This window comes from Lontra canadensis, unplaced genomic scaffold (assembly GCF_010015895.1).
Source record: "Lontra canadensis isolate GAN:19392208 unplaced genomic scaffold, GSC_riverotter_1.0 scaffold82, whole genome shotgun sequence".
Classification (NCBI taxonomy): domain Eukaryota; kingdom Metazoa; phylum Chordata; class Mammalia; order Carnivora; family Mustelidae; genus Lontra; species Lontra canadensis.
In genome coordinates, this window is record NW_022631076.1 from 4008169 (window position 1) to 4036162 (window position 27994).

At 39.2% G+C, this 27994-nt stretch overlaps 1 protein-coding gene and 1 long non-coding RNA gene across 7 annotated transcripts in view; one reads left to right on the forward strand and one right to left on the reverse strand.

Annotated features, from left to right (window-relative positions):
* The window catches only part of RAB27B (RAB27B, member RAS oncogene family), a 143081-nt gene that overhangs the window by 28926 nt on the left and 86161 nt on the right, over positions 1-27994 (reverse strand). The window lies entirely within an intron of this gene.
* On the forward strand, positions 3531-27679 carry LOC116882205. Its single transcript, XR_004385582.1, has 3 exons — positions 3531-3543; positions 11895-11904; positions 27286-27679. It is a non-coding gene; the product is annotated as an uncharacterized LOC116882205 (long non-coding RNA).

Below are 27994 nucleotides of genomic sequence, written 5' to 3' on the forward strand. Positions count from 1 at the left end.
CAAGATGGCCTTCCACTCTAGGCATCAGTAGGAAGCCCATGTTGTTACCTGTGCTTCAAACTGACCAGTTACCAAACTGGAAATTCCAACAAGCCCTCCAATACAGATGCCAATTGTCGCTCAGAAGTGACCTGTATATAGTTCTAACCAACAGGCTGCAAACCAGAGGTTCCCACAACCCTCTCCTTAAGTTCTATTAATTTGCTCACAGAACTCAGGAAACCTGTTTCCTCCCTAGATTAAAGATATATATTATAAAGATTGTTAAAGGTTACAAATCAACAGTTAGATGAAGAGACACATAGGGCAAAGCAGCAAACAAAGGAGCTTCTTGTCCTCATAGAATTTGGGGCCTGGCACGGTTGCCTATGGAAATATTCTGGTTCCCCAACCTAGCAGCTCTCAGAATCCCCTCCTTTTGGGGGGTTTTATGGAGGCATCATTACTTAGGCATGTTGATCAGCTCATTGGCCATTGGTGATTGATTCAACCTCCAGCTCCTCTCCCCTACCCTGAAATCAGCAGGTGAGACAGAAAGTTCCAACCCTCTCTTTCTGGTTGGTTCCCTCAACCCTTGGCCTTTTCCCAAAAGTTGTTTCATTTCATAGACCTGGTTGTAACGGAAAGGAATTTGTTATGAATACGAGACATCCAGGTCACCTTGATGGCTCTGAAGCTATGTCAGAAACTGAGAAGGGGAGACCAGATATTATGACAGAGATGTTCCACTGCTCTTATCCCTCAGGAAATTCCAAGGGTTTCCGGAGCTATGAGCCAGGAAGTGAAGATAAAGACCAAATATATTTGAGAAATATATTTTGGTCATCTGAGTGGTCAAATACATATATTTCTTATAAATCACAATATCATAGAATCTCATGTGAGCAAATCATGGGCTCAAATCCTCATTTCTACCATCTCCCATGTAAAGTTTTTTTTTTTTTTTTTTTATGGAGCAACACATTATCTTAGATCTCAAACTCTGAGGGTACAAAATAAAAATAATCTGTACTTCAAGAAAAAGCAAGGATCCTATTTCAAATCTATGAAAATGGCTAGTGTTGCAAGAAAGTTGAAGAAAACATTATCACTACAGAATGCAAATAACTCACATCATATGTAACCTGAAGGAAGAAGTGTACCACTGATCTCCTGTCTGTGACTCTTTTCACTCTGAACTGGATTCCTGGACAGAGCATATAGTAACTGCTCAGTAAGGAACTGGAATCTTAAGGCAGTTCTGTCTGGGAACAAATTTCAGCTAGTGCTGAGTTTTCATAACCTATATTATAAAGATTTTACAGAGAATTACAAACTTTTTTACTTAATTCACTTGCTTTATTTCAACCTCTACATCTTAAAAAAAAAAAAAAGTTATGGCTGATCTTTCCTCATGTGGTACAAAGGCCAACTACCTGAAAATCTCCTATGTTTCCCCATATGTACTTTTTGGTAGCTGCTCTCTAACGGTGGCCTCTGTAGCCAGTATTTTGAGGTGTCCTGAAGGACCTCCCTGAACCCCAGCATCTGCCCAGCCACTGTGCCTAAAACCCTCATGAATTCTTTATGAAACAGATAATCCTAAGGATCTAGTGGAAGGATATTAACTGTATTAGAGCAAGAGGTCACCAAGGAGGCGATATTTTAACTAATTTGCTCATTGGTGTTGATGAGGTTGACACATTAAACTCATTACCTCCCAAAGTCACCTAAACTGTGTCTTCCAAGGCAAATGTTGATTAACAGAGTATCTGGTAAAAAGAGACATGACATATTATGTTGAATGAATAATGAAAACGAGACAAAAGTAGACTAAGGTATAGCTGTATCAGTGAAATTCCTGAATGGGAAAATAGAGAAGAAATTTAGTAAAATAAAGTCAATGGGCTGCTAGAGGGACACTTTAAAAAGGGGGGGCATATAGAATCAAGCCCCTCTCCCCCCTCCCTCAAAATTTTGTCCCTAGCTGGCCCTAAAAATGTCAAACCCATTCTAAATACCCTTATTATAATTAGTTGAGTTTCTCAGATTCTAAAAGCTATTGTGATAATTAACTTAAGAAAACCACTCTGCCCTTTACCAGTGGCATTTAATTGAATCTATAATAATCTGTACTTTGCCTAATAATACATTAAGTCTGCAGCTATGTGTTGAAAAAAGACATAAGGAGGACAATAAAAATTGTCAATAAAAAGAGACAATAAAAAGGTGAGCAGGAGAGGGGACATTCCAAATTGTTGAGCCATAATTTATAAAGACATACTTGCATTACTGGATTCTGGATGTGAAAGAAGTCACAGGCAAAAGGCTACCAAAGAATTCAAATGAGTGGTCTGAAAAGCAAAGACGAAGGGAGGTGAAAACATTAGAAGTAGGATAATTAAAGACCTGGGCTGGACAAAGGGAAATTTTAGAAACTCCCACCAAGAGCTAAATATCATTCTGAGCTTATAAAGGTGAGTCCCTCCACCTAGACAAGGCGCACTAACGGTAATGCAGAGCAAGGGAACCCACTATGTGGCAAGGCATACATGATTGTCATACTTCTAAAGAAGACAAAGTCAACAAACTTCAGACCAATTCATAAAATGAACAAATCACTAAGAAAATTAATAAGATATTAAGAAGTTGACCTGATTTCCATTTTTCCCCCTTCTTTCACAATCCTTCGAGAAAACTTAAAATTTCTTTGTTGCTGTCGCAGCATTATTCTTTGGATGCTGGACCAAAACCCAATTCCAAACTACTGGAATCACTCCAATGGTGGTTTCTTTCTTTTATTTTTATTGATGTATTTATTTTTAGCATCTCGCTCTGCACTGTCAGGCATCACGTGCTCTCCGAAATTCACTGGACCTTAAGGAATTCTTTCGCATCTACTCTTTGCTGAATGTTAAGATTTCAAGGCCGGTTGATCCTCTAAAGATGCTTCTAGGTGAGTGGAAATGACCAAAATTCAGAGAACTTAAGACCCCAGTGCAGATCTGCAGGTTTCTGGGTCCATGATAACGGTGCCTGGGTTCAGCCCCACTCATATCCCTGCATTGCCAAACTACCCAGAACACAGTCTATTCTCAATTTTAAAAGAGAATATCAAGACAGCTCAACTAACATTTACTGAACATCACCTGTATGCAAGACTATCATAAGTGCTGTAAATACAGAGACAGATGAAAAGAGCAAAGCCGGGAATGGCATTCAGTTTCATCTCTCCTCCCTGAATCTCTGCCTCAAATTCACTGGAAAATATCATTATCAGGAAGTGACCTTGACACAGATACTCACATTGTGTGCTCTGCTACAAAAACCAGAATGGTTTTGTGGTCTGTTTCTACATCATGCATCTCATAAAACATGTCCACAAAGGATGAGAAAGAAAATACTTGGCATGTGTAGGTATAGGATATGCACCCCTCCATTTTAATCCAGTTCCTTCATTTTAGTTACACATCAAGACATGGGTACGATACACACACACTCTGAGCACAATGATCAAGGTCCTGACCAAAAACCACTGCTTCCTTTCCCCCTAAGTCACAGCTTGTCATTATGGCTGTTCGACTCTTTTTTTCATAAGCCCTTCATGCCCAGGTGACTCGAGGCAGGTGAACCAACAAACACAAAATCCAGAACTACCTTGCAAAGGATTTACAGAGACGAAAGAAACTTGAACCCCAAGGAATTTTACCTGTTCGGTTTCTGTCAGGGCTCTCCAGAAGGCATTTTAACGGAGACAGTCATCCGCTGAGAACCAGAAACAGCTGTTCTGAATTGTTTTTCAAATTAAAAACAAGCTGTTTCTGAATAGCGTTAAGAAAAGGGGAATCTCAGAATTAGGTCAGATCAGGGTGTGACCCCAACAAGACTTTGGGGCCAGACACGGCTCTAATTCTTGTCCCTCTAATGACTAGATGTGTGGCATGAACAAATTACTTAACCTCGCTCTCAGATCCCTCACGCGTAAACGGGGTCCTACAGCATTTGTAAAACACCTGGTTTGCCACTTAGTCAATGGGGAGACCCTGAGTAGGTGAAAATAATCTTGGTATAAAGAACTATCAGGAACAATTTCTTTGTAATCTTTGCATTTCTTTGTAATTAGTGTTGCAACTGCAAACACTTATTAATAACATTTCTCATTCTGTGACTGCAATAAAGGACTCTTTCTCAGTGAAAGACCATCACTGGGCCAGGGAGGGGAGAAGGTACTGTTGCCTAAGTACAACCCAAAATGATTCAGATAGAGAAACCTAAAACCGGCTCAGATGATTCTCACGTGAAAAATAAAAAAATCGAAAGCAGACAAAAAAGATGCTAAACAGCATGACTAACAATTTAGGGATGGCACAGTTAGCAAATAAAATTCAGGACACTCAGTTAAATTGGAAGTTTGGATAAAAAGACCAATTTATTTTTTAGCATAATCGTGTCACAAATACTGTTCCTTTAACTGGAGTCATGTATTTCATCTGGCAACCCTAACCAGTGTGGTAACCTGTGCAAAAAAAAGGAGAAAGGGAAAAAACAAAAGTGGGGAGAAAGAATATGTGTAGCTAACTGTTTAATTATACATGTATGAAATGGAGTTTGAAGATTTGCTTCTGGGAGGGGAGCTAGACGGGAGGCACTCTTTGGCCCTTTTCAATTTTGAACCACATGAAAGTATTACATATTTTTAAAACAAATGGCACTATAAAAATTAAAAATAATTGTAATGGGAGGGAAGAATCAATATAGAGAGGACATAAGTAATACAGACAATACACCTGGAAAACAAAACTGAGAGGAATCTGTCAAAACATCTTATTCTATTACCCTCTGGTTTTTCAGTGTAGACGTAAATAGGATTAATATTAACAATCACTTGTTGAGCTGCCAGATTATAATGGGAATTAATATTAGCAGCCTCCTGCGGAGTTGCTATTACGCTAAGTACTTTATATACTTTAGTTAATTTAATCCTCACAATAACCCTTGGGGGTTTTGCAAACGAAAAGGCTGAAACTTAGAAAGATTAATTAATTTGCCCAAATCACACAACTAATGATTGGCAGGTCTGGAGTTTAAATCTAGGTCAGTCAGAATCCACAGCTTGTTGCTTTTAAACACAAAAGACAATACTGGACTGTCTTTCAGCATGTGGATTCCCAAAGTCAGGAAATTTGTATTTAAGCATGAAAAGCAATACAGGAAGAACAACGAATGCACACGTTCATTTTAGGCCAGCATCAGTCACCGAGCTATGAAACATGACACCCCTGTGATTTTTTGTTAAGTAAATATATAAGTATACCTTGCTTTATGCAACGCCTATATTCCAGGACAGTTGTTTATAAATGACATTTATGCAATTGTAATCATATTTAGAGTAAAACCGGAAGTCTGCTTTTTAAACAAAGTGTGTTAAATTTGGAAGATAAATATGAGCTCAGTTTCACTGTTTTGGGGCAGGGCACAAAACGAGATCATCTAGGAATATGTTATTTGTCCTTCAGAGTTGGGGGTCTTAATATAAAATATTACTGGTATTTTATGTATGGAGAGGATACTTTGCTAAATTACAAAGGATTTAATCAGCTAAATTAAATTTATACCCTGAGCCTACCTTTGGCTAGTTTATTGTTTAAAAAGCATGAGTAAATATTTGCTATAGAGAAGCAGAATGTCCCTTACCTTACCAAACAAGTATTATTTTCATAGCTTATCAGAGACAGGAATATGTTACAGGACTCTTTAGTTTTCACTGTAAATGGTTTTTAAAAGATTTCTCCAAAATCTATTTTCAGCTACACATCTTATACACGTCCCCCAATGATCTGCCTTCTTTAGATGGCAATGTGTGGGGAAGGGGAAGGAGGGGGTTATCTACTGGAGTTGATGATCAAAGGCTAATAATATTTCAAGAGTCTTTAGTAATTTTATAAACAGTTGACCAAAAGCTATCACCCCATTGAGAAGAGAGCCACAGATTCCCTGACTAGTTGCCAGGATTTCTGTCAGAGGTCAGGATAGGAGTGGCTGAAGGCAGGTAAGTGTCCCCTCCAGTCCATCGGCTACTTGAGCAGCATGCTGAGGTTAAGGCAAGACTTGATTTCCCCATGTTCAAACTTTGTGCCTTCTATACTACATCAAGTCTTCTGAGCAGCCAGTATCACGATTGTGAATTCAGTAAAAATCATTTTAGAAATGATCATTTAAAATCATGCCCAAAGATGCTATTGGCCTGGCAATGGCTCAATTTGTCAAAGGCGGCTGCCATCTTGGTAGAACAGTATTTTTATCTTCATCTAAATATTCTATTTATTTTCCTCTTTATTCCTTATAAAAGGGAGCATTTTCTTTGAAAGTATATAATACTAAAGAATACGTATTAAATGCTAGATCAACATTATCAAAGATTTTATCTAAATAGCCAAGAGTAATGGAGGATTTTTTATTACTTTGAGCTCTCTGGAAACAGACAGCCCTCCATCTCCCCACCTCTTATCACCCATACCGTACCATGAAATGTATTTCTTTTTTATATTTACACATATTTGATTCAGTAGGTATTTTCCAGAATGCATTATGTTCTGGTAAAGTACTGCCAGTAGTCAATCTGCATAAAACTCATATTATTTCCAATAAATCAAACTGTATATCCATTTAATTGGATTTATTATGTGTAACTAAATCGAGTTTTTTTATTTACCCTTCTTCATTTTAAAAATAGGGAAACTGAATTGTTTATATCATTTATAAACTATGATGGTTAAAAAATGTTTTCCTTCAGTTTTCTGAAGCTCTTGTTTTTTCCGCTCTGTAGGTCAACAGCCTAGACTTCTTTTTTTTTTTTAACATGTAATGTATTATTTACATCAGGGGTACAGGTCTGTGAATCATTGGTCTTTCACAATTCACAGCATTCACCATAGCACATACCCTCCCCAATGTTCATAACCCAGCCACCCTATCCCTTCCCTCCACTCCCAGCAACCCTCAGTTTGTTTCCTGAGATTAAGAGTCTCTTATGGTTTGTTTCCCTCCTGATTCCATCTTGTTCATTTTTTCCCTCCCAAACCCCCCACGACCCTCCCCCCACCCTGCTCTCAAATTCCTCATATCAGAGAGATCATATGATAATCAACAGCCTAGTCTTACTTAAATATCTTCTTATCTAGAGTCTGGGGAAATATATGTACATTTGAATAACTGTTTTTTTTTTCTTTATTTTTTTTAAAGATTTTATTTATTTATTTGAGAGCGAGACAGTGAGAGAGAGCATGAGCGAGGAGGTCAGAGGGAGAAGCAGACTCCCCATGGAGCTGGGAGCCTGATGTGGGACTCGATCCCGGGACTCCGGGATCATGACCTGAGCTGAAGGCAGTCGTCCAACTAACTGAGCCACCCAGGAGTCCCTTCTTTATATTTCTTTCTCAGCATAGCACATATACCCTCCCCCAATGTCCATCACCCAGCCACCCCATCCCTCCCACCACCCTCCCCTCCAGCAACCCTCAGTTTGTTTTTATCTTAACATTTCTTTACTCACTATTTTAGCTTATACTTTATGACTCTCTCCAAATTGTGTCAGAAAATTCTTAGCACCAGTGGTAAGATGAATTCAAAAATAAAAATGAGGACAGATATTTAAAAGAGACAGGCTTGGTGGAGTCAGTTTCTGGTATATCTCACCTCATAATCAACACAATAATTCTAATTAACACAGTGTTTTAAACTGGAATAGTCTCTGGTGTGGGTTGGGGGCCATAGCTTTCCTTATTTTTCTGGGATGTTCCATGTTGACTCTCCAACCCACAAACAAATTCACATGTCCTCTTTCTACAGTGATTTTGGAAGCATCAAATCCCCCTCCCATTTACCAGAAAACTGGATAATTCCACCACTATAATAATTTCATCTGAAGCTCTTTAAAAATGTAAATGTCAGGACGCCTGGGTAGCTCAGTGGGTTAAAGCCTCTGCCTTCGACTCAGGTCATGATCCCGAGATCCTGGGATCGAGCCCCGCATCGGGCTCTCTGCTCAGTGGGGAGCCTGCTTCTCCCTCTCTCTCTGCCTGCATCTCTGCCTACTTGTGATCTCTGTCTATCAAATAAATAAATAAAATTTAAAAAAAAATGTAAATGTCAGCATAACCTGTGTGATAGTATCATATTTCACTTCAGCATTCTGGAAACATACAGAAAAGTTCAGATCCTCATGGACATGTTTCATAGAACAATGACATAAGATTAGTGTCTTGGGCTTTCTTATAGTCAATATAAAAGCAATCATACAAGGTCCATTTCTACATTATTTATAAAACTACAACTAAAAACATTATCCATGATGGGCTTTTTGCTATGAAGTTACTATTAAAATGTAACAATAGAAAAAGAAATGTGTCTCTCCCAATAAATTGATATACTTTCTTTAATCTGATAAGAAAAGCTATGGTCCTCATTATTTTTGTTTGTTTGTTTCTGTTGCCTGGAAGATCAGAATTCCATTTTATTTCCTTAATGTTTTAGTGATTAAAGGATCCCTGGATAAACTACTTTACGTCTCTCTACTTCTGGACTACATGACTCTGTTTTTGCTTGTTTTTTTCTCGTTCCTTTAGCTACTTGACTGTGTTTTTATCTCTAAATTATCACAAACGTTTCTGTGGGAGGAAGTAAACAGCTGATTTTTTTTTTAATTCATTTATTTATTTGACAGACAGAGATCACAAGTAGGCAGAGAGACAGGTGGGCGAGGGGAAGCAGGCTCCCCGCTGAGCAGAGAGTCCGATGCAGGGCTCAATCCCAGGACCCTGGGACCATGACCTGAGCCAAACCAGAGGGTTTAAACCACTGAGCCACCCAGGTGCCCCTAAACAGCTGATTCTTGTTAATCATGGTAGTTTTGTTCCGTAAAGTCACCACAAATACTGAATTATTGAAGATGGAGCTATTGTTCCTAGGAGAAATACAGGATTAAGTCCCTGTGAGCTTCTGGTCACCAACTGTTCAATATAAACTTTATTTTATGTGTATTTCTGTTAAGGACACCTTGTTTAATATTATCATTGATTCACAAACATTGAACTCATGGGCAATAGCACCATAACTCATGCCTCAATGAAGCTTATCTGACACGTATTTTCTTCATAAGGCACATCACAGCCTTCTCGCACTTAAGAACACTAATCACTTCAGTGATATGCTTGGGGGCATTTTAAACAGAAAACTACCAGCTAAAGGCATAAAAATGGGAAACGTGTGGCATTAAATAAACCATGAAAAGGACACTCATGAGAAACTGAAAGGTAAGAAACTGAAACAAGACAGCATCAACTTGTTTGACCTCAGCTGGGAACATGCACATCAGGAGACTCACAATTTTCCCCATGTCTATGCATGTTTGCGAATGACCACAAAGATACCAGAAATATTGATCTTGGAGTTACAAATAAAGTTTAAGTAATAGGCAAATGTATAAATCTACAACTGGCAAATTATGTGGATTTGTTGTATGACTTCCCAAAACTAACACTATTATATTTTGGCCAATTAGCATGTTAGCCACAATTAGAATATCAGATTATGGAGTGGAAAGGAGGGGCTTGAGGGAATGGGACCAGGGACAGGTACACTTTGATTCTCTTGTGTAAATGAGAGAAAGGTTACAGCAAAGGCAAGAGGAGCAGATCCCAGGGGAGCTGCCAGGGAGTCGAACAAGGGACTTAGGTCCCTGGGACAAGGAGAAGCAAGGTGAGCCTAAAATGGATACAGCATTAACCTATTTCACAACTATACTTTTTCCTATTGTGGTGACCCTTTTATTATAACCATTATCACTTAACTAGGGGAATTCAGGGGAACTTTTTTTCTTCCCCAGTAGATTCCTACCCCAAAATTAGAAAAAGTATATCAGGCTATATGACCCGGTATTGAAAAGCTAGTATGTCTCAGGGAAAAGAAGCCTGATACATAATGTGTTGATTTTGCCCAAGTTGTTAGCAAAAGTAGTAAGGGAGACTCTTCTTTCTAGTTGATGATGAAAAATGTTATTAAACTAGAACAGCTACTCTTACCTCCCCTACACCTCTATCTTCAGTGATACCAACATAAAAACACACACTAGGCAAAAGCTGGTAAAAAGGTAAGTTGAGACAGACACGTGTAAATTTTGTAGGACTAATTGCAAAGCTGATCAGTCTGTTCAGTTAGGATGCTGCACACAGTAGGTGCTCCAGGGATCAACTATATTAGCATCAGCTCTCTATAAAAACAGGTTAGTTCATGAAGTGAAAATTGCATCTGTTTTCCCTCTCTGTTTGGCTCATCACTAACACTAATAAAGCCTCCTTGATCTTTCACTAAGCAAAAATCACTGGGACTATGAGCACCAGGGAGCTCCAGAGATATTTCAGCTCATGGCTATCTGTCATGGTTCATGGCTAATTCAATGTCTTTTTCCACAAGGTTATTTCTCATGGAAGATACTGATATATAGAAAAACCATAATGGTACCTGTGTTTTATGCATGAACTTGGCTTGGTTCTTTAAGTCACACCCATGTTATTTCAGACCCCACCCTGATTACTATGATAGAAGCCATCTCATGGTTATGGAATGGCTTTCCTTCTAGTTCTGTGCTAGTCGCACTTCTGTCCTTCATTTGGACTGTGATCCTAAACCTATCTGAAGGAGCAACAGACATACAGACTCTAGCATATGAGGGATGGTTGCTCTCATAGTCATGGTTTTAAAGATTATTTTGATCTCGATTATCTGAAACGGAGGAAAAATGTATAGCTCCAGTTTGGCCGAAGTTTATAAAATCTGAAGAAATTTTTTAAGGAAGACTTCATCATTTACATTTATATTTCAAAAGAATAGAAGTAATCCCCCCCCCTTACCATATGACATTTTAACATGTTGGGATCAAGTAGACTGAGCTGAAGGTTAGGATATGTCTCATTTGCAAGGAAGCCAGTTTTCCCTGCTTTACTGTGTAATAGTTTAACATTGGTCCCCTGGCCCAGCTGGTATGTAGCAGGCACACGCCAGTGTGTCTTAAATGCTCCTTTATTCTTACTGGTCAGCAGGTGCCATGCTAGTTTTTCAACATCTCTACTATTACCCATAGTCCCTGGGGAACCAGGAGAGGAAACAGGAGAGATGAGTTCCAATTACACCCTTGATGCTATTTTTAAAACCACTTCAAGTGCAAGTTCTCCCATCGAAAGCACCTTGTTATTATAGGGTAGCTTAGCACTACTAAAACAACTAAAAAAATACATTTTATTAAAAATCTAAAGTTAGGGGCATCTGGGGTGGCTCAGTGGGTTAAAGCCTCTGCCTTTGGCTCAGGTCGTGATCCCAGGGTCCTGGGACTGAACCCCACATCGGGCTCTCTGCTCAGCAGGGAGCCTGCTTCCTCCTCTCTCTCTCTGCCTGCCTCTCTGCCTGCTTGTGATCTCTGTCTGTCAAATAAATAAAATAAAATCTTTTAAAAAAATCTAAAATTATAGGTACACAATTACCACAAAGCTTTAATACATATTAAATATTAAATATTTAACTATATTAAATAGAACTATTAAATAAATATATTAAATACTAAATAGGAAAATTAAATATTAAAATATAAAATATTTAAGAAATATTTAAACGTTGCATATGGTGCTAATTTATTTTAATGCCTTTCTGAACCTCAATCATCAGAAAAAGTTGTGGCACAAACCCCATTCAGATTATGCTACTCACTGACACAAATGTGACAAATGGTATACATAAATTTGAAGGACAGTGATTGACTTTATAGAGTTTTAGAGTCTCTGTTCATTAAAAAATAATAGAAAGCCAAAAAATTACAAGGGCATGAATTGAAGATATTTACAACACATATTTCTGTCTGAAACTAGCAAATCTAAGGTAAAATGGTTGCGGCAACCCCCAGACTAAGAATATTTTTTAAATAGGCATTTTTTCTCTTAAAAGTAAAAGATAAAACCTAACACCAATAAATATCTTAAACTATATTATAACCAATGTTTTAATTTCTGCTTTGACCCATACCATAGTAAAAAAGGATTTCTACCTAACCTCTTTATGTGCTCCTAATGGTTATTTATTTATTTATTTTTGTCTTTCTTGATATTGCCATCTAAGCTTTGATGGGCTTCAGACTGTCCAGACACATCACATTATACTTAAAAATTAGTTGAAAATATCTGTCTAAATTTTCTGTTCAAACATAAAGCTTTATAGAACTCTTTTTCTGAAAAATAGCTCAGAATCTCACATCTTTGAAAAGAGACTGGAAGTGAAATCAGTACATTTGATTAAGTATTCTAGTAGTTCTGCAAAAAAAAAAAAAAATTAAAATTAAAATTAAAAATCCCATAGAACCCTCTTAAAAATTCCTGTAGTTACCTGACCCAGGTTTTTCCTGCAGTGGAATAAATAGACAACATCTTACATAACCCTTCTTACAAACAAGTGGGTCAACTACTTCCATGTCAGTTTTATATATTTCAGTGACTTGAGATTATTATTTGGAGATAAGCCAAGTACAGATAGAAACCCAGGTCCAAATTTTCCCATGATGAACTCATTAGTTCACTTTGGGCTATTTCTTACAAAGCAGCCTTCTGCTATCAGACACTTGACCTACCTTGTTGCTTGACAACACTTCCAAATAAGTTAATGTGGCAAACACAGGACTCTGTTTTACTTACTGTAATCAGTAAGGTATATTTTTAACTCTAAGGAAAGTCAAACTATTTAATCTTTGTGGTTCCTGTGAATTGTTTAAGTCCTCAATTCTGAACCATTTTCTTTTATGTAGTAAGTTGGCTTTTCTAGACTGACAGGTTAGAAATTGGACTGAATAGTATACTGGTGTCTATTTCTGAAGGTAACAACTCAAAGGGCAGTAATGGTTTTAAAGATCACTCTAAATTTACCCAGATGCAATCAACTAAGAGATCTTTGGTGTCATGTATCTAAAAGGTTGGCCATTTAGTTTGTAATTGTGGGCCTGGACCCATTGAGAGGTTATGGAGCCATTTACAAGCCCATCTCTTATGCTAGTGGTTGGCTGAGGTTGGCTCAGAAAAATGCTACCATTCCTGATGGAAAAAAGGCTTCTGCTGATTAATCAATTACAATTACGTCCGTCTGCAGACTAACCACAGTGTCTGGTAGTTTACCACCTGAGTCTACTTACATATATTTGTAATGTTTATCCATGAGACAGGACGTGGAGAACTTACTGTCAAGAACATATAGTTAAGTGTTACGGACAGTAATGGTGAGCAAACCTCAAACTATCAGAGGGCCTATTCCCTTCCTGAGGACTGACTTAAGAGATTCTACAGAAGGACACCAATCACCCTTCCTATAATGGGATGTGACAATATTTTCAGAACAAGGGATTTGAACACGTATCTAGCCCAGGATCTGCCCTCAATAATGGAAGATTTTATATGAGAGCTGCTCAAGAATTTTCAGGCCATAGTATCACCAATAACATGGACCACATTAGCTTTTATTTATGAAGTTCTTTTTTGCCACAAATTGTTCCCCTACAGTTCTATTCATACACCTGCAACTTCTAACATTATGCATGTCTTTGGATTTTTGCTACATAAAGTAAATATGCTCACTGGGAAGAGTAATTCATGAGCTGTTTTCAGTCATAGCTACTTAGGAGAGTTTAACTCGTTAGAAAGAATAGTCAACAAGCCACTAATTCCCCATCTTAGAAGCAACAAAATACTAAAAAGAGAAAATTGGGCTCTGAGATAAAGTTCTGAAAAAGAATAATTTTCTCTTGACAAGTACTAAAAAGGAAGTTCTTTGCTCCACTTTCAATGAATGTCAAAGAAAAAAAGACTCAAGGAGACAATTTTACCTCCATGACAATATGGACTATGTAATACATTTTTTTGTTCTGGCAGGAGTTTAGGGATATAGGGAATGCTTGACCTTATAAGAAGCTAACTTACTCCCAATTATGTAGAGAAGCTGAGGGTATATCAGTTCTCTAAAATGTCTGCAAAAAAAAATCTTTTCTTCCTTAATAAAGCCTTAGGACAAAAGCAATTACTCTTAAGAATGTTAGCGATTTACTTATAGACACCATTGCTAGAGTATAAATGTACTTCTGGAAACTTGACACTGGAGTGATTATCATAAAAATATTTATTCTCCTCTTTAGTTCTAGTCTCAATTCATTTCAGATCCAGTTAAGTAGGATAATTTCAAAGTAATGGGAATAAAATTATATTTGCTGCTTAAAAAGAATGAAAAAATGTGGAAGCAACCCAGTGTTCATCACATGAATGGATAAAGAAGATGCAGTGTATATATACAATGGAATATTACTCAGCCATTAAAAAGAATGAAATTTTCAGGCACCTGGGTGGCTCAGTGGGTTAAAGGCTCTGCCTTCAGCTCGGGTCATGATCCCAGGGTCCTGGGATCGAGCCCCACATTGGGCTCTCTGTTCTGCAGGGAGCCTGTTTCCTTCTCTCTCTCTGCCCGCTTCTCTGCCTACTTGTGATCCCTGCCAAATAAATAAATAATATCTTAAAAAAAAAAAAACAGAATGAAATCTTGACATTTGAGACAACATGGATGGATGTAGAGGGTATAGTCCTAAGTGAAATAAGTCAGTCAGAGAAAGATAAATACCATATGATTTAACACATATGTGGAATTTAAGGGGGGAAAAAACCTAATGAACAAAAAAAAGAGAGACAAACAAAAAACAGATTCTGAAATACAGAGACCAAACTAATGGCTGTTAGAGGGATGGTTGTTTCGGGAACGGCTGAAATAAAGGGGATTAAGAGTACACTTATCTTGATGAGCACCGAGAAATGTGTAGAATTGTTGAATCATTATGTTGCGCACCTGAAACTAAACTGTATATTAAATAAACGTGAAAATAAAATGAAGAATTAAAAAAAGATATTATTCAAGATTCAGTCTACTTCTTAGACTTTTCTTAATTAGTGTTGGATTTGGTATATGTTCTTAGTATCTTGGAGGGCTAGGGAGCATATCAGGCCAAGAGAAAAACCTTAAGTAGATAAAAACTTTTACTTCTGCCCTTAAATGCCCTTTTCCTCAAGACCCTGTGGTTCGGAGAAGACCTCACTGTCACCCACATCACTCAATTCAATTCTGCCTTTAAATCATTCCTTGGGCTGATTTTGGCAATAATGTTAAAAGAAACTAGACTCATAAAGATCATGGCTAGAAGACATATGAAACATGCTTATTTTAAACTTCTTTCATCTTTTTCATAGCTTGGCATAAATGTCTGAAACCTCAACAGAATATATGTAAAAAAAAACTTACCCAAACAGAAAGTGGTAGTAAGAAAAGGTAGAATTTGTAAAACTGTGCTCATTAAAATGAAAATGACCAAACTATTGATGTTCTTCCACAGTGATCGAGATTTGAAAACTGGTGCATTAAATGAATGCATTCTTTTGGTGGTAACATTTCAAAGCTGAAAATGATGGTGGTTGTTGTCAGTCTTTAATCAAGGACTTGTTATCAATGCAAATTTTCATCCCTGACAACAGTTTCAAAGAGCTATAATAGATCGTGATCTACACAGGTTCATCATAAGTCACAGCTTTTATGAAAAACACATTTGTGCAGAACAAGATGTCGGAAATGATGTATCTGTAACAAAGAATGCTTCACACACCTGGAATCCAGAAGGGAAAGAGAGAACACCTCAATTTGACAAGTGGGCATGCAGAACGTTCTCATACTAGTTACTTAATAATCAGAAATATGTTTCTGATCAGAAATAATCAGAAAAATCAGAATGTTTTTAAATGTAATGAACTATTTCCAGGACCTTTTCAAATAGTGAACTGGAAAGCATATTGTCATGGGGATAGAGATGGGATGAGAAAGAAGAGGTAGGAGAGAGAGAGAATGTCGCCCTAAACTTGTCAATCACTTGACATATATTTACATTTGACAATATTTTACATATTGTTGGAAATTGCAAAAGTAATCGTTATTAGAGAATTATTCTTTAACTCTTAGAACATCAAAATACTTACTATGTTTTGGTAAGTAGATGTTGTGATTAAAAGTGACACGAAGTCAGTCATAGCAGAGCTAGAACAAAGCTACTGAAGAAAATAAAGAAAATGGGAGGGAACTGGTTTTTTAATTGATACTGGCTGGGTGTCAGTATGGCATGGTATTAAGAAGCCCAAACCAGTAGATTTAGTCCCTCTCGGAATCTGTTAGGTTTTCCATTCCATGGCACTAGAACACATTCCTAACTAAGATACTTGCCATTTTTCACAAGTGAGGGCTGAGAGAGAATACAGACCAGAATCCTAGAGAAAGGAAGTATTACTCAAAGCGACTGCTCTACAGAAAGGGATAAATGATGTCTTATTTATAAATGAAGAGTAAAGATATCCTTAATATATTCTTCCAATTTACCATAATGATAATAATAATGACAATGAATATATATAATTAGATATAACCTTACATTTCCCCTCTTCTCAGAATTTAAATGTCTTCATTAGCCAAACCAGATCAGTGCTGACAGAAGAAGAAGAAAATCAAGAGTCTGATGCTGCGACTACTACTTCTCCCTGAGAGACGACACTTGGTCTTGTGGATTTAGCCCGCATATCTCAGTCGCCGCCACCAACCTGACATCTTCTAGGAGGTTCAGATTCCAGAATCTATTACTCTGGACATATACAACTGAATGAGCACAGACAGCCCACGTGCAGTGTATCTTTGTCCCCTAACTTGCTTCACCATTTTTTATACCTAATTTCAATTTGGGGGACCACTTTTCACCCACCTATTGCCTCCTTAAAAACCAGCTATTGAAACTTTATAAAAATTTCTTCTTTCTCCTACTATCTGGTCAATGCTATTCTTTTTTTTTTTTTCCCCTAAGGTTTTATTTATTTATTTGACAGAGAGATTATGATTAGGCAGAGAGGCAGGCAGAGAGAGGAAGGGAAGCAGGCTCCCTGAGAACCTGATGCAGGGCTCGATCCCAGGACCCCGAGATCATAACCTGAGCCAAAGGCAGAAGCTTAATCCACTGAGCCACCCAGGTGCCCCTGGTCAATGCCCTTCTTGTTCATTATTTCTCTAATCTGACTTCTCTTCTCCAAGCTTACAATCACTGAGCTAACTTCAGATGTTATTTCCCACTCCTAACTGATCTCTCTACAGTTTTTAACCCCCTTAAATTTATCTTCCTGTTTCTTATCACAATACTGCATTGAAACCACTAACTTAAACCCTAGCTAGTGACACTAAAATGATCTTTCCACGGATCTCTCTAACATACCAGATTCTAAGTTCTTCAAGAGCAGGAATTGCTTTATTCAGCCTTTTACAACCAAAATACCAAATATGCTGTTGACACACCAAAGGCACTTTATGTCTTTTTTCAATAAAAAATTCAGATATACAAATATTATGCCAGAGGTTACATTGCTATAATCAGTTTTACTATCGTAGGCAGATCTTTTATTGCAGTGAATACCACTGTCAACTTTGAGATAACTAATGCCATTTTCTTTAAAGTTTATGCTTTCCAGTAGAATCTGTGCTCTCCAAAGAGTGTCAATAATTCTTTGAGTCCTTTGAGTCCTTTTCATTTTCTGGATCAAGTTATCATGCACAATAACATGCTTACTGTAAAAAAAAAAAGACTAATCTGAAAGCAGTTTTGAACTATTTTTTTCATCTACACACTTTTAAAAAACATAGTTCCTGTTGGGGCGCCTGGGTGGCTCAGTGGGTTAAAGCCTCTACCTTCGGCTCAGGTCATGATCCCAGGGTCCTGGGATCGAGCCCCACATTGGGCTCTCTGCTTGGCAGGGAGCCTGCTTCCTCCTCTCTCTCTGCCTGCCTCTCTGCCTACTTGTGATCTCTGTCTGTCAAATAAATACATAAAGTCTTAAAAAAAAATAGAACCTTTCTTAAAAAGCAAACAAACAAAAAACACAGTTCCTAAAAAATAAGACAAATAAAAATGTTTCTACTGGTTATAAAATAGTATGATGCAAACATGGCATCTTTCTTTATATAGATAGTCAACATTTATGAATTTGAATTGTTTCTTTTCTCTTGAAATAATTCTCTGTTCTCAAGCTGCCAAGACTCTCCCTGCATGTGGATATTTACTATATTGATTTTAAGAATCAACATTACTACTTTAGAACAAAGGCACCAGACTTCAAGACTTTATTCACAAAAATCACCCGAATTCAACACTTTCCAGGAACTGAGAGGAAACTAACTTCTGGTTTCCTTGGCCTCATGCATGGGTTTATTTTGAATGTCAAAGTGTCCTTTGAGAGAGTGACAAACTGTAAGAAGTGAGAACCACGCAGACCACACTTGATTAGAAACGCTGCTGGGAATGAGAAAGAAACATTCGTGATTCAAGGGCATTCCGTCTTTGCAACAACTCAGTTATCATCACACACTCGTTTTACAGAGAAAAACCACAGCACAGAATTCAAAGACTTCCTCCCAGTTTGTACCGGAAACAGATGCACACCAGGCCTTCTCCAAGTCTGCAGAGGAGACCGAGTCTGGGCCTTGAGGCAGCTTTCCCCATCAGAGGACAGCACACACCCATCCTTACTCTCCACTTTTCCTCTCGCCCTCACATTTCTCTAGAGATGCCCTTATCCCCAGATAGCAGAGATTAGATCAAGATATCAGGGATAATAAAGGTCATTTGGTGCCGCCTCCCAGCACAGGCCATCTCTTCAACAAAGAATTCTTGGAGTGGAACATTCCTTGGTCTTCTTTGGTTGTATTCAGTCCCTGCCATGACTTCCTGAGTGGTCTTTTCAACCCCTCTTGATCCCCTGCCTTCCACTTAAACCCTCTGTCAGCTCACTGAAGGCACCACGCTCTTTCCCAGGTGGAGATCTCAGCAGGTTCTTCGGCTCCATCTGGATCATTCTGTCCTGACTGAATGGCACCCAAATATCCTTCAGTCTCCACTGAAACACAAGTTTCCTCAGACAGGTCTTCTTGACCAAACCCAGCATTATTCTTGCCCATTTAAAGAAGTTACTCATGGTCACAATAACTTCTCAACTTCCTTTGACTTAAATTTTCTTTTGGTGTTATCAATTCCTTTCCATTTTGGAACACTATTTTCTTTTTTGTAGAAATTAGAAGGAAACACAATAGAAACTGAGTAATTCTAACTTTCACTCACATCCATTAACTTCCTTATTCACTGCTTCGCTTTAAACAATGCTAGAACAATCTTTGGTTCTCCTGAGCATTCTTCCCAGGCTTCAGCCCACTCCGGGTTTTACTCCTCTTCATTCTCTCTCGACAGCTCACAACACCTTTGTCAGGATTTCTAATTATGTGCCCCTTTGTTCATCTGTTCTATAAGCCAGTTTTTTTAAGTGGCTTTTACTAGAGCCTCTATGTAGCCTCATGAATTTCTCTAGTGGTCTCTCTTTGGGGTTTTGCGAAATGCTCTTTCCAGCATTTGTTAAAGTTAGTTTATGTGAATTCCTTATTTTTAAGAACTTTGTCTTCTGTCAAGGTTGCCAGTGATTCCAAGTTGACACAGGCAATTATCACTTCCTGGTCCTCATCTCACTCTGCGCCTTTGCAATGTCTGACTCAAGTGACCATTACCTGTTTTTGGAAACACTGGCTTGGGTTCTGTGACAACACTCCTTTATGTGTGTATGGGGGTGGGGGTTTACTGACTCCTTTGCAAGATCCCTCGATGTTAGAATAAGCCAGAGTGTGGTCCTTTGGTGATATCCTCAAGACCAGGGGTCTAATATCTCCCACAGAATCTCTATTTCCAAATTTCTATGAGCAGCTATGACTTCTTCCAAGTGCTCCAAGTTCTATATCTAAAGCCCAATTGGACATTTCCACATGGATACCTAAGAGTATCTCAAAAGACTGAAAATGAATTCTGCATTTTCCTTCCAATTTTGTTTTTTCTCTTGGCTTCATCCACCTTAGGAAAGAGCTCCACCACCTGTCTTATAACTCCATACAAAACCTGATGATCATTTTGGTTCTCCCTTTTCTTCAACCCACCCCTGATCTGATTTGTCAGTAAGTTCTGTTGGCTCCATCTTCAAAGAGGTCCTGAATCTCTTTCTTTCTCTCCAGGACAACTATTCCCAATCTATGTTACTGTCATCTGCTGGCATAACCCCCTACCTAGTCTCCTGATCACTTCTCTGCTCACCCTACAACACCTTCTCTTCGAGGAGGTCAGGGTGATCTTTCAGAAAGATGGCCTTCTCTGAGGCTTTGCTTCCAAATAATACAGCATCCTCCTACCCCTCCCAGGTCACTCTCCTTATTTCACATTACATTTTTTTAAATAGCCCTGAAACTTGTATGATTGCTAATCTGTATATTGGCTTAAGTGTCTATCTCTAAGTTTGAATGTAATTTCCATGATATTAACCTCTATTATCCACTGGCTTAGAAAAATACCAAGGCTCAGAGTATGATTAGTCTCTTGAATGAATTTTCAATGGACAGTATCTAAATCATAGTGTCTTCTCACTTCATTCAGAAAAAAAAAAAAAATCAAAAGTCAACATGTTTTTCAGGACTTTCAAAGCCCTCTGTGACCTGGCCCCATTATCACCCCACCCCCATTTTTTGCTACCCCAGGCCCCCTCCAGGTGTTGCAGCCTGCTTTGTTTCCTGGAAGATGCCAGGCAAAGCCCTGCTTGTTATCCCTTCTGACTGGAAAACTCTTCCTACTCAAAATCACACGGCTCACTCTCTGACTTCCTTCAGACCAATATTCAAATATCATCTTCGCAGGAAGGCTTTCCCGGGGCGCCTGATCTAAAATTTCAACACCTGCTGGGCCATGCCTCTACTGCTTTATATTTTCTCCCAGCATTTATCTCTCATGAAGTATAGATTCAGCTTCTGTGTATCTTGTTTATTCTCTATCTCACCGGTAAAAGGCAAACTCTATGGGGCCGATATGTTCGTCTGTTGTCTGTTTTGTCCAGTGCTGTCCACACAGAGCCCAGAAGAGTGCTTGGCAGTAATAAATACTTGTTAAATAAGTGAACAAGAAACTTAAATTATTTTTCTTAATACATGGAAGTTGTTCACGTAAAAAGATTTTAGATGGTTTTTTTGTGATTATGTGTTAAACAGAGTTTTAGTATCATTACTGGTCATCCATCTTCATTCAAGGAGGACCTACGAAAGAAGGTTAGTATTTGGAGAACATGAATAATGATTGTGTGAAACAAATTAAGTAAAACTCTCAACTCCATGTATGGGGTGTATAATAAGCTTTTATTATGCTTAGTGATGTTGCTACATTCTACTACTATATCATAAACTTCAGCTCAAGTACACCTAATAATGAGTAAAAAATCATTCTCCTTTAGACACCAACTCTAGAAAGTGACATACTCTCCAATGGGAAATACCTGGTTTGTCCTGTCTATTTTTACTGTAATTGTTTTCCTGCATATCGACATTACAATTACTTGCTTAAGAGCTGAACTATTGGTTAAGCTAGTTGATGAACCAACTCAAGAAACTAGGTTAATTGTGAGGTGAGCTTTATGTGAATAGTCTATGTTTCATGCTCTGCTGATCTGAAAGACCGAAAACCCAACCTGAAACTTCTCAGAGTGAGGGTGGGAAAAGAGCAGATTTCTGCTCTCAACAACCTGGGGTTTTGGCTGACTTCCACTTTTCCAGAAAACAAAACAAAACAAAAAACAAACAAACAAACAAAAAAACAGTTAACTAAATGAAAAGCAACTCAGAAACCAGTAGATAATTTTAGAATAAGCTGGTGTCTCAAGAAGCTGAGAGGACGGATGTATGAGGTTACCTTCGTTATCAGGTCAAATATTCCTGTTCCAGAAATGGCCCGTGAGAGCTGCCATTGCTCACATTTGACAGATTCCCTTTTTACTTCTTGGCAACTATGAGAACAGGCTCATCCAGTTTCATCTGAAATGTTTGTTTTCCTTTCGAAAGTAATGATGTTAACAACTTAGGAGAGGCCCATAATCCTTAAGCAGAAAAGCCTCACTAATATAAAACTGTCAAGATGACCCTTTTTTGGTCACCCATAAGAATCCCCTCTTGCCTTCAAGAAAGGCTGATCCCATCTGGGTAGAGGATCATGCTAAGAAACTATGAAAAATAACTCTTTAGGGGGAATGGCGCAAGGCGAGTATAGTTCTCATTTAATACTACAATGTGGACTTTATAATAACTTAAAAATTCAACAAACTTAAATGCCTAAGTCTGTAATGCCAAAGTCCATCTTTTCTGTTAACTTCTCAAATTTAGAACTATACAACCATGCATATAAATATGTATATTTATTAATAACATCACTGAGTATGCATGACTGTAACTAAATATTAAGAAGAGTACACATTTAAAAAAATAGAAACATATCAAAATTCATGGATACTGTTATGTTAAATAATGATTTTGTTGTTAATAACTCTGGAACCACATTTATTAATTTGGACTTAATTTGGTAATGTACCATTTAATCAACCGGAACCTTATATCCTTAATTTTAGATTTTGAAAAAAAAAGCCAGTAAGCATGATACAGGGGTGGTGACTTTAACCAAACATGGCTCTTCCCTCGTAAGACAGTCTGCAGCTTTCGCCAGTCACCTGCCTCAGTATTTTTCGAATAATTAAATTATGTTGTATTGGGTGGGAAGCTCTTGGAAGCTAAGGTACGGTGGCCACGTGAACAAACACCCATGCAAACGCCCTAGCAGCTGCCATGCGAGGATCAGGGTTTGGAAATAACTGAGCAAAAATACGGGAAGACAGAAATTACTTTTGATTTCTCTGTGGCCACCACACCTGAGGAAGCGGGAAAAAAAAAAAAATGTCCTGTCATTTAGCTGGCTCAGATCACTCAAATACTTGCCCTCTCTAAACACATCATCACCATCATCATCATCATCATCATCAATTATTTTAGCTGCTTGGGGATCCAGACGGAAGGAAGCTGGCATTGCTGTGACTTGTTCTGCGGGGGAGGCGGTAGTGTTTGTTTGATCCTAACCAGCTGTTGGCTACGGAAATACCCAGACAGAAGACAGCCCGCCCGGGTTTCCCGGGGCTCCGGGGCCGACCCCACCGCGGTGCCCCGGGAGCGCTGCGGCCGCGCGCGCTCGCGCCCCGCACCGGCCCCCGCAGGCACACGCTCCGCTGGGCTCGGCTCGCCCCCCTCCCGGCCCGCCGCTCCCAGTCCACGTCTCACTTCCTTCTCGCAGGCCCGCGGCTGAGAGCACCGGAGCGGGCGGGAACGCATTCCTGCCCCGGCAGCCCGGCTGCCCCGACTCACCAGCCTGCGAAGTTTCCTCTGCGGGAGCGCTGGTGTCGGGTTTCAGAGGTCTCGGTCCGCTCTCCCGAAGCCCGGCCTCCGGGGCTCCCACGCCTGCGACCGCACGGGATCTGCTCTACAGGGCGCCACTCGCGGGGACAGCTCCTTGTTTCCCCACCTGCCGCTCGGGATCGGTCCCCAGCCCCTGCCCGTCGGGACTGCCAGGGGCAGGACGTGGAGAACCACCCCGGGTCGGCCGCCGAGCCGCCGGGATCTGGAAGGTCTGTGTGAGAAGAAGGCGTGTCTCCCCGTCCTAACGCCGACGTGCCGAGCTCACCTCGGGCAGTCTTGCTGGTGACTCAAAGGCGCTGGGCTCCTGTAAATCCTCCCCACTGCGGGGCTGTAAGCCCCAGCAGCCAGCTCATTGTTATTCCTCTATTTTCCCGTGTCGTTTTTGCAACCTCTTATTCAAAGAGCCCGGGGCACTGTGCGAGCTGTTTTCAAGGCTCTGCGTTCTCTCCTCCCAGGGGATGTCTCCTGAACCGCGGGCAGAGCAAGGAACTGCCCTGGGAAATAAGAGGGGACCTAAAGAAATTAGTGCTTTGAAAGTTGGGACCTGGTCATTTGAATGCGTTAAGCAGTATACACCATCCCAATTTTTTTGGCCTCCTAATGTCACTTCAGAGAGCGGTAGGGTAGTAAGTAGAGCTCATGTCTATGAGAGCAAAGAAAATCTAGAGCGTCCACATGCACTGAACAAATAATTATCAAGTGTCTACTACGTGGCAGACCCTGCTCTAGACACGCTGGCTCCTTCTGTCCACAACACAGATCCTGGCTGGCTCTCTTGAGGGAACAGTTCAGACTGACTCCGGCATCCCAAGTTTATGGGCTGATGGTTGCATATGTATAATAACAATGGAATTATTCCTCGGAGAAGAACATTTAAATGTTCCAAACCATTGTTGGGAAATGATGAGATGCTATTTAAATTTTAATCGTTTGACCCAGTTCTGGCAGGGGGCTGTCGGGACCATCTGGGAGGCACTGCTGTTTCCAGCTCGGGAGCATCTCCCTGAGAATGCTGTGGGTGGAGAAGATGAAGGAAGAGCCCCAAACCAAAACCCAATGTCACACCTGGTAGTGAAAGAGTGAAGAAGAGGACAATGGAAGAAAGTATTGGGTCCCACAAGACTCTATTCTATTAGAAAATATGGACGTTCTGTTTCTTTTGCCTCAAGGTTCTTGTCTTGAAAACTGGGATGATAAAATGCCTAGATAGGGTTATTGTGAGCAAAAGGGTTGACATCAGCAAAGTGCATAGAATGGTGCCCAGCACTGTAAATTCTATATACACACGTGTTGTCCATACATGTTATTTTGGTAGCTCTGATCTACTTCATTATCCTAAAGTAAGGTCCAATTAATAAAAATTATTCTGAACTACTAGGAGAAAGTATAGGAGGTTTGAATTGTAGATTTTCAAAATGTACTGGGAATCTGTATTAATGGCAAATCTGTTTTGTATCCATTAGCAACATCTGAGTATACAATAAGCGTGTGTCCCTGGGCCTAGAGAGAAATAAAAGAAAGAACATAACTCTGAACTTATTCTACCATAGGCAGCACATTAATTTCAAATGATTCTCAAAAAATATTTAAAAAATGATTTTCTATGCTCATCAGTGATAATCTGTATTCTTCCCCCCATGTACGTGTTTACATTAATCCAAATAGCTATTATTCAAGCCCTGCCCGTAGATCATCTCATTTGATGTTCATCACACTGCTTTGAAAAAGGCAAGGAATCTATTATTTTTACTGTCCCCACTTTAAGGAAGAAGAGTCGGAGACTGAGAAAGTCTCAACAACGTGCCCAGAATCACGAGGAATCAGGTTTGCTGACCCCGGAGGCAGGGCTCAGGGTGATCACTACACTGTGCTGCTTCCCTTTTTCTAGAAAAATACCTGGAATAAGAAAGTCTAACGCAGACATTTCTCATCTGCTCCCAGATAAGCGGGCCAGCTGCCTCATAGGGCCCACTTCCACGTGGACGGCCCTCCTGGTGTCACCTGCCACGGAAGTCCCGTCTTTGGGTTCTGAGGCTCAGAGGCATTAACATTACACAGTGATGCTACTCAGCTGCTGGAAAGTGGTGGAAGTTTTCCTTCCCTGGGGGAAGAGGTGTCCCAAGGAGAGCGGTGGCAGAACAGGAGAGAAGTGATTCTGGGCCACCTCAGGAAGGCCACATTGACCAAAGGTAGAGCAGAATAAAAGACCCTACAAAACCAATGAAAACAGGGGGCAGCACCATGCGTCAGAGTCAAAATAAATGCCTTCCTGTACCCTGAGTTTCTGCAGCACAGATTAAAGAGACATAATTTGTCAATGGGTTTATCAACCAATAAATAGAGCACTGAAATAAACAGATACATGTATGTACATAGGAGACTTCATCCTCCCCCTTCCCAAACCCCTCTAACATGAGAAGAAGAGGATTTTTAAATGTTATTAAATAATAGAAACAGATAGAAGAAGAGACCTCAAAAGACAAAACAAACAGCAAGAGATGGTGGGAAGAGTATAAATCAGATGGAGGCTTGTAACTGACTTGGAAGAGAAGAGTTTACCCTCTGCGTGCCTGTAGGAGGAGTTATGGATGAGAAGCAAGATGATTCTCTGTGCTTTAGCCTGGGAGGCTTGGACCTAGGAGGCAGAAATACCACCATAGAAGGAGGCCAGGTGGTAGGGTGAACACAGGGGCTTGGCTAGACTTCTGTCTACAGAATGCTTGGACCCAAAACTTCCTTCCCCACTGCCGTGCAATCAACCAACCATAAGTTCCTCCATCTGCTCATCCCAGGCTCCAGGAGTGTGTAAGTTTATTTTCTGGAGAAAGTAAACTAGAGTAATTTGTGGTTTAACACATGAACACATATTTTTATTCTGCTCCTATAGAAAAAGAATTAAAAAGAAATTTATATGCAAGACAGGAAAAAAACTCTCAAAGTTGAAAATTTACTCAAAAATTTAAAAATTTGACAGATGGGTCGTTAAGATTCTGATAAAAAAATCTTCAGAGAAATAGAACAAAAAGTTAGGGAAATAAAAAAATTAGAAAAAGGGGGAAATTTTCTGACTAAAGAGAATTCCAGAAAGTTCCAGAAAAGAGTTCTTTCTACCCAGAAAGGGTTGAAAAAGTAATTAAATGAGTAGTGCAAAAATGATTCCAGAAATTACGACCATGAATCTTTGGGATCAAAATTTCCACTAAACGTCCAACAGAAGAATTTTTAAAACCAATTGATTAATTAAATATACCAAGATATATCATTCTGAAAATTATAAGCCCAAATAAAAAGAACATGAAACGTCTTCCAGAAACATAAAGCGGATCACATAAAAGGAAAAGAATAAAAACTGCATTAGGTTTCTCAAGAGCAGTAACAGACCCAGAAGATTCTTTAAACGCCTTCACATTTAAAAATGAGATTATTTTGAACCTAGAATCGTGTACCCAGATACAATGTCAGTAAAGTGTGATTGAAGATATTTTCAGATCTGCCAGGATAGAAAAATGGACTGTTTTTAAAGAAGGATCTCGAAAACAAGCTTATAAATCAAGAAAGAGAAAGAGATTGGACCCAAGAAATGCAGGTCCAACATAGGAGACATAAAAATGAATTCTCCAGAACAACTGTGAAGCAGGCCTGGGAAGAAAGCAGAAGGATGAATTAGAGTAGGAAAAGACTCCAGGGGAAGGAAGGGAGGGAGGGAAGGGAAGGGAAGGGAAGGGAAGGGAAGGGAAGGGAAAGGAAAGGAAGGTAAGGTAAGGGAAGGGAAGGAAGGAAAAGAAGGAAGGAAAGAAAGCAAGCCAGGGAGGAAGGAAGGAAGGAAGAGGTGGGGAGGGAGGGAGAAAGAAAGGGAGGGAGCTGAGTAACATTTGCTAATATTGAGAACATTGCACATATTTTCAATAACTTAAAAGTAAATTCTCCTCTTCCTATCTTCACTTCTTTTTACTAGATTTAAGTAAATCCAAATATTTACTCATGGTAAGAGATTCTGGCATTAACTATGAGTTTAACAGAAATACAGAAAACCATAAAGATTATCAAGCATTCACAAATGATCAGGTATAGCAATTCCTCAGAAGCCCTCAATGAGAAAGGCTGTTCTCCACTTTCTAATAGCACCTAAGGTTTGCTGCATAATGTAATTCAACAGAACAGCACTCTGACCAATGATAAACTTATATGAAATTCTTTCGCCTATTCAAGGTTTCATTATAAAGCTACTATATTTGACCAATACTAAAAATCTTAAAACTCCATTACATTGCCATTTCCATTATGTATTACCTTAGCAACAAGTTATCTTTACGAAGCCATTTATTCAACTGGAAAAAAAAAAAAAGATGGTACATTGTGGTTTTCACCTGTTATAGATTTAATTCAATAATTTGATTTCTCACTATATCAAAACCACATTTTCTTTCTCAGTGCTGGACAGCACTAAAGTGAAAGCAGCTTTCATAGTCCCTGACTTCCCTTTAAATGAAAACATTATGGAATTTTCAGCAGTGAACATTATCTGGTTCCTACTTTGAACCCCATCTCCAAGGAAATGAGAGAATCTAAG